The following is an 8,582-nucleotide window of genomic DNA, read 5'->3' as shown; positions in this document are numbered from 1 at the left end:
GCTCTCCCAAATTAATTTTTAAGAATAATGTAATTTTATTAAAATTCCACTAAAGCTTTTGTAGATACAGCCAAGTGTATACTACATTTATTTTGAAATATGAGTACCTACAATAGCTAAAATGATTTTGAAAAAAAATTATAAAATTAAAGGAACCACTTTACATTGTGAAGAGTTACTACTAAGAATATATGATGTTAGTGGTGCTACATATCCATAGATAAACGGAAGGAATGGGAAATCTAGACACAGATCCACAAAACTATGCCAAATGGATTTCTGATAAATGAATAAAAGTGATTCATTTCATTACTGGGGCCAGCAGGTAGTGTGGTGGTTGAGGGCACTGGACTGCCACATGGCTGACCGTTGTTCGTGTCCCGGACCTAGCAGCTTCCTTTCTCGCTTTCCCTCTGTCTCTCACTCTCTTGCTCTGTCCCTCTGTGATCAAATTAGGAATAAATAAATAAGTACAATAATTCTAAAAAAAAAAAAGGTGATTCCTTATTAGAAGGATAGACTTTGGGGGTATTAGCACAGTGATTAAATATGCTGCATGAAGAGCTGGATCCCACTTAGCTAACTGTGGTTCAAATTCTGGTCTCAGAGCCTAAGAAACAGGTTAGGTGTGAGTGTATGTATGCCTCAAATCATGACAGTACGGAAAAACTGAGGAAAAATAATTTCAGTGTGACCATGCCTCATCAAGGAACTCACTGTCTCTCTTTCACGAGTACATGCACCCTGTGGTAATAAAAATGACAAAAAAGGATGGCCTTTACGATGAATGATGCTAAAGCAATTGTATATCCATAGTAAAAATAAAGAATCTTGACCTAAATCTCATACCTTGCATAGAATTAACTAAAAATATATCCTGAGCCCAGTAGTAATTCTGGTTGACACTGCTTGGTAGGCTGAAGCCACATGGGAATTCCAGTGTTGATTCCCATCCCACTCTAAAAGGTGTGGTCGTGTACGTCTCTTGTCTCAACTATTTGGGAGACTGAGGCAAGAGTATCGTAACAGAGTGAGACCTTGTCAAAAAAATAAATGAACATAGATCATGAACTTAATTTTAAATGTTAAATTATGGGACCAATAGATGGCATAATAGTTACATCACTGAACTCCCACACAGTCAACCGCAGTAGCTTAAAACTCATGCTGGGTGCATGTGCGTGCGTGCCCAAGATCCCGAGAGGAAAATGGAGAAGAGATTATGATGCAGCCATCTCCTTGGGGGGTGATTTCTCACTTTCTGTCTCTATATCTCTCTCTGTTTCTCCATCAAGTGCATGTGCCCTATAGCAAAAATATCTCTCTCTCTAAATAAATAAAAAAAAGAAGTGAAAAAAATAAAGAAAATATTTGGGCCTTAAGGCTAGAAAGAGTTCTTTGATTTGATACCAACAACATGACCCACGGGGGAAAAAAAAAAGAAAAGATAAGATTGGTCCCCATTAGAATTAAAAGCTTTAACCAACAGCAGGCAATAGGGTAGTATATGGTAGTTAAGGTGCTGGATCCCACATAGCCAACTCTGTAATTTGAGTCCCAGCCCCAATAGCTTGAGAGCCAGGCTGGGTAGGTATGTGAATGCCCAAAGTCCTGAAGAAGGGACTGCAGCATGGCCATTACCCCAGGGGGTGAATTCTCACTTTTCCTCTCTCCATGTTCCTCTGATGAGTGCATGCGCCTGATGGCAAAAATCTTTAATAAAAGAAAAAAAGTTTTTACTTAGTAAAAGGCTCTTTGAAAAGGATGGGAAGACAAACCATCAACTAGGAAAAAATATCTGTAATGACATACCTGACACAGGATAATTATTTAGAATATATAAGGAGCTCTCAAAAGTCAACAGTTAAAAAACACAATTCAAAATGGGAAAAATACAAGAAACACACATTTTACTGCAGAGAATATACAGATGGCAAATATGCACATAAAAATATGTTCAACAAAATTAGTCATTAGAGAAATGCAAATACAAACCACAGTGAGATATCACTACTGCAAAGATAAGCAAAGCTGGCAGATCCTAGTTAAAGTGGTAAGGTCAGATTTTAATCAGCAATATTCTTTTTGTTTCGTTTTATTTTTTAGAGAGATTTTTGCTATAGGGTGTGTGTGCTCACTAGAGAGAGAGAGAGAGAGAGAGAGAGCTATGCCATAACCTCTTCTCCTCCATTCTTCTCTTGGGATTTTGGGTATGCATACATACTTGCCAAGCATGTTTTAAGCTGCTGGATCTGGGACTCAAACCATGGTAGACTAAGTAGGAGCCCAGTGACATAACCATTACTCCATCTGCTGGTTGCAGTCAGTAATATCTTACGCAATAGGGAAAAGTCCACTATAACCTTAAGTCAAGTTCAATTTGTACAGAAGTGATGGGGTGTTTTAAAGGTAGAATGAGAGAACAGAAAGTGGGATGGGCAGAGACTCAGTCAAGACTAGGAAGTAAAATATCATAAAAATAGGGAAGGAGGGAACCAGCAGTTAGCATAATGGCTATGTCGCTGGATTCCCACATAGTCGACCGCAGTTCGCATCCCGGACCCAGTGGCTTAGAACTCACGCGGAGCAAGTTTGCGTGTGTGCCCAAGATCCCGAGAGGAGAACGGAGGAGAAGGGATTGCTGCGTGACCATCCCCGTGGGGGGTGATTTCTCGCTTTCTGTCTCTATGTCTCTCTCTGTCTGTCTGGCGAGCATATGGGCCCTAAAGCAAAACCGCTCCAAAAAAAAAAAAAGGGGAAGGAAGGTTGATCCATGTGAAACTCATTTGGGTTTGCTTGCCAAATTAGGCTCCTACTCTCCTACAAAGACTGGGAGACAGTTTTTCTTTAGGTGCTGGCTAGAACAAACATAAATTCTTTTGGCAGACTTAAGTTTCTTCAAGCAAAGTATTCTTAAAAGGTTATGTACTGCATGATTACTTCCAGATAATGTTTGTTCTTGAATTGACAATTTATAGAGAATAAGAACAGATTAGTGGTTGGCAGGAACTGAGGAAGTGGGATGGGATTGCTGTGGCTATAAAAAGAGATCCTCATGATAGAAATGTTTTATTTGTTTACAGAGATAGTGGTCACATACACTGTATGTGTGATAAAATCAAATACTACTAAATATAAACATAAAAATTAATGTTTGTAAAACCAGTGAATACTAAGGTCAATGGATTGTATTTGCTGCCTTCTGAATGTCCCCCTCCCCCAGATTCATTTATTTAAATCTAATCGCTATGGTGATGGTATTAGCAAGTAGGACCTTTAGAGAGTGATTAGATTACAGGGTTCATGTTTAGGTCAGAGCCCTCATGATTGAGATTAGTGCCTTTGGAAAAGGAGCACCAGAGGTCTGCCTTCTCCTTCCACCATGTGAAATACAGGCCATCTATGAAACAGAAAGCAGACCTTCACCAACATTCAATATGCTGGTTCCCTAATCCTGAATTCCCCAGCCTCCCGGCCTCTAGCACTGTGAGAAATAGATTTTTGTTATGGTATTTTGCTATTATAATTTGGGCTGCCTAAGAGGGCATCAATGTCCATTTCCAGCATGTGACTTTTACTATAACATGTACATGTTATACATTGTATTACCTTTGGGAGAAACTAGATGATAGGTATAAGAAATCTCTATCATTTTTCAAAACTACATGTGAATTTAAATGACCACCAGGTTTCTTTTTGGGACTTCATTGATCAGTCAAAGACACAGGAGAACATAATTGGAGAAGAAAGGTGATAAGTTCAATTTTCACCTTGCTGAATTTGTTTTTTATATATTCAATTAAACAGGATATATAAAATGAGGACATAAGAGAAAAGAACAAGAATCCCTTGCTATTGGAGGCATATACAATGTCCTATGGGATTTTACAGATCTACTTGTCATAGAGTCTTTCAGTGTGTGAATGAACATTAAAATGTCAGAGTCATGTGCATATCAAGACATTTTTTATATTTGAGGAAGTGAGTAAATATGTGAAAGTTCTGTGGAAATTCCAAATATAGTATGGGTAAAATAGATTGAATTATTATTATCATTAGTTTAGAGAGAGATTTTTGCTATTGGCATGTGCACTTGGTGGAGAGAAAGAAAGAGACAAAGAGACAGAAAGTGAGAAATCACCCCCCGGAGAATGACAATGTTGCAATCCATTCTCCTCCATTCTCCTGGGATTTTGGGCATGCATGCATGTGGTAGGCAGTTAGTTAGCCATGAACGGGCAGCCCTAAGAGAAAATTGAAAGGCTCATCTAACTCCAGGTGGCAGGAGGGCGAGGCAATTTGCCATCTTCCTTCCTTGAGGCCTGAGGGAAGCACACAGGGATGATTCGTAGATTTTTTTTCTCTTATCAAAAAGACCTAAGCATGCGTTTTTGGCCAATGCCCCAATTCCTATTAGGGCAATGGACTAACTGGGCAGTCTAATTGGGGGAGCCTGGCTCGCATTGGGCACCATGTGCAATTAGGTGATTAAATTCCTTATTCTTGACCTGTGAGGAAGGTGCGCAGGTGCAGGAAAAGAATGTGTGGGTTCTAATTTAAAGGAAGAACATAGGCAGCGTAAGGGGCCTCCCACTAATGAATATTCATGACCTCTAGTAATAAAAATAATGGTTAACTAGTACCAAGCGCAGTTGCCATTTGACAATCCGCCCGCCCAACAACCTTCCTGGGTGTACTTCCTTTCTTTCCTTTCCTTTTTTTCTATTAAACCTTCTTTTCTACCTACTTCATTTGTGGTTGTAGTTTCATTTTGTGCCTAGGGACAGATCTCTAATTTTAGTGATCTGGACCCAAAGAACCAAGGACTTCACAACGCAGCTCAACACTCTCCCATCCGTTAACATGCCCATGCACCTGGTGTGAGTTTTAAACCACCTAATTCCAGCAACATAACCATTACACCATCTGCTGGTCCCAGCATTATGTGTTAAAGTAAAAAGAAACTAATCCAAATTATCCTTCCCTGTGCTAAGTACAACGTCAGTGTTCCCAAGTATTATCCCATTTAATTCTCCCAACAGGTCTAAAAGTTAAGTTTCATTATCAACAATTCTAATCATAGAAGCTAAGTAACTTGTGAAATGAAACAAAGTCAATAAGTAATTTATTAGATTAAAATTTGAATCTAGATGAATTGAGTTTTAAATCCACATATGAATTAATCTGTCAAGGGTGGGGAGAGTTGATCATAATATCTTTTTAAAAGTTGTATTATGTTGCTGGAAAAGCCATGCATATATATTTATATGTATATATTTTAATACAATAATGAGTCACGACTTTCCAGACAACCCAACACATAAGGCCATCTGTAGGGATACGTTTGGAGAGAGACCCTGAGGTGTGCGGACATATTCTGAGCAAACACCACCTGTCCCTTTGGGCTTTGGTCAAACCTTGTAACTTGTCCTTTCCTTGACCCTTGCTGCAGGCAGAGCAAAGGGTGGAAATTGCTAAGGGCATTCCAACAGACACATCTGCTGGAATTCAGGAAACATTTTGACCCCAATTAGCAAAGTCTAATCCCTGCTCTGCATCTGTAAGATTCTTTAGCCTTCTCTGGGTGGGGTGGTGCCTGCCTCATAGAGAGATTTTTAGCCTTTTGTTTCTTCCCCACACCTGTTGCTAGGCTTTTCCATTAGGAAATAAGATAATGGGATTTTTCTCTTGATGACATTATCACTAAAGGGTACACCTGGCCCAGGATGTCTAAGCCCTTATAGATTTGTCTGTAACACATCAACATATCTATGGAATGGCATATAATATACATATGTAGTGTTCCCTTGTACTATAAATAAAGTTGCCCAGTTTGTCTGGGTGACACAGATTGTGGCACAAGTTGCTTGGGCTAACTAGGTTCAGGCTGCCTGTGTCCACTGCTACTCTGTCTCATTCCTTCCGATTCCCCAGTCCTCTCCAGAGGATCCTCTTTCTCTTCCTCACCATCAGCCTCCTGATCATTATTCAGCTGGAGCCAAGTCCCAGGGTAGATGCTGACAGCCATCTGGTGGTGTGGTGATTAAGATGACTGGAGACCACATGACTAACTGCAATTGGAGTCCCGGACCCAGTGGTTTGAGAAACACACCAGGTTGGGATTAGCAGTTAGCGTAATGGCTATGTCGCTGACCTCCCATGTAGTCAACCTTGGTTCAAGTCCAGACCTGGTGGCTTAAACTCATGCCGGGCATGTGTGCGTGCATGCCCAAGATCCCAAGAGGAGAATAGAGGAGAAGGGATTGTGGCATGGCCAACCCCCCTGGGGGGTGATTTCTTGCTTTCTGTCTCTCTGTCTCTCTCTGTCTGTCTGGCAAATGCACAAGCCCTATAGCAAAAACCTCTCCAAAAAATAAATAAATAAATAAAAAACAGGTTGTGTGTGTGCATGCTCAAAATCCTAAAAGAAGAAATAGAGAATGGATTGTGGTAATCATCCCCCATGTGGGGTACTTTCTCCCTTCCCCTTTCTCTCTGTCTGCCTCTGGTGAGTGCATGCATCCTCTAGCCATTTTTTTAAAATGTAGATATTGTAGTCTTGCTCATTTGAGGCTTTCTGCGGATTTAAACTTTACTTTTATATTTTGAGTATTCTGTTTCCTACAGGGATGTTGTGAAGGCTCCATTCGGGTCACTTGCCCCATCTTCACAGGAAGACATGCCAAAATTGGCATTAATTGAATATTCATGGATTTCCATCCTCTGGATACCTTGCTCAGCTCCTATTACAGAGCCACCTTATTCTCTAGATTAGAAAGATGTTAGTTTTCTTACATTAATTGGTTGGTATTCCTCACCTTCTTAATTTTAGTTAACAATTTTTGTTTGTGTTTGTTCTCAAGTATGCAGGCTATATAATATTTGTTAACAAACACCTTTACTCCAATAATACAAGCAGATAAACAGCAGGTGTCTTTAGTTCTGTATCCTAAAACTTACATGGTGCATTAACTTTGACTTCATTAACTACTAACACAAGACCCCCAAAACCTCTACATCTGTAAAACAAATAAATATATACACACAATAAAGCCCTTTCTATTTCTACAGAAAATTCTCTACATTATAAGGTTTATATTTCTCCTTTATTGATGATTTTCTATACTATATATTTAGTTCCTATATGTTCTTTTAGGTATCCCATTTCAGAATTTTAAGGTTGACACATTAGCCTAAGGTCTCTAGGGCATGAAAGTCAATTTCTGTACAGCACATCACAATCCATTTACTTTAAAAACCAAGTGCAGTCAGACCAAACCTTGAAAAATAATTATCAGGTAGAAATTAGTTTTTTTCTTCTTCATCATATAGATAAAGCCTCACTCTGGCCAAAGACCTTGATTGCTACAGTAATGATTGAATAATCTGGACTTAAGGTACAAAGGCATTTCAGTAATGAACTCTCCACATTTCATCCCACACACATCAAAATGTACACTCAAACTTGAGTCGTGTATTGCCTGTAAACACTAAAAAAGGTGGGTGGGAGGGGGTCTTGACGATGTCCATGTGACCTGACTGTTGGATCATTTTGATCCTTCGCCTCTCTAAAGCATCCAATCCTTAGTTGTAGATTTAACTTCTCGCCACTCACGCCATCTAGTGGTTATAAGTGTTACATGTTTGGTTTTAAGGAACATGCCTAATGACCGGGGGGCGGGGTACATGAAAAACAAAATCGCTGGCCACGACAATTTTCCTGTCTCTCTCCTCATCACCTAACCCTCACACGGGCACCTTTAACTACTTTAACCATCTCAGAAAAGCGCAGCGACGCGCAGAGGATGAAGGAGGCGCACACTCTGAGAGACGCACGCCCCTTGACGCTGACATTTAGAAACCGGTTCTAAATTCTCCTGTCATTCGCAAAGGACAGGGAAAGGAGTTGTGGCGAGACCCAGACCAAGGAGACTGCCTGACTTTTCGCCAAGTTGGACAGATGACATGTTAACCCCCGCAACGTTAACATCTGGTTTGAAAATAATAATAATACAAAGAACGAGAAAGAGGGGAAAGCACTTAAAAATTCTGCCGTGGGGCTTTGCAGGTCTTGCCACCCAGTCGCCCCCAGAAGACAACCAATTCCTGCGCGTTCCGCTCCGCTCACCCTCCTTCCCAGCTTCTCTCGCTCTCTTTTCCCCCCTTTCCCACGCTCGCCTTGAACCAGGACTCGGGAGGCAGAAGCAAGACACCGGTCCCCTTCCTCCTCTCCTCCTCCAAACCACCGCAGCCGAGCGCGTGAAGCTTCCCTTTGTTCATCCGAGGCTCGCTTTCCTCCCCAGGCAGATCCACCTGGATGATCTCCCTCGGTGACATTTTGCGCCGGGACTGGTGGGTGGCTGGGGTGGAGCGAGGAGCCCGAGGGGGCGGGGGCGGAGAAAGGTCAAGCCGAGGGAAAGGCAGGAGACGCCTTTCCTAACCTGCGTGGCGGGGCGTGCGCACGTTATTTATTTATTTTCTCCTTATTTATTGATCGCACGAGCTGAGCTGCACGGGGAGCCCGGGGAGATGCAGGACCACCCACTGGCGGGGAAGCAACCAGCAGCCCTCCCGCGCCCCCG

Source organism: Tupaia chinensis, unplaced genomic scaffold (genome assembly GCF_000334495.1).
Source record: "Tupaia chinensis unplaced genomic scaffold, TupChi_1.0 Scaffold000257_1, whole genome shotgun sequence".
Lineage (NCBI taxonomy): Eukaryota > Metazoa > Chordata > Mammalia > Scandentia > Tupaiidae > Tupaia > Tupaia belangeri.
This window is presented reverse-complemented; position numbering follows the sequence as displayed.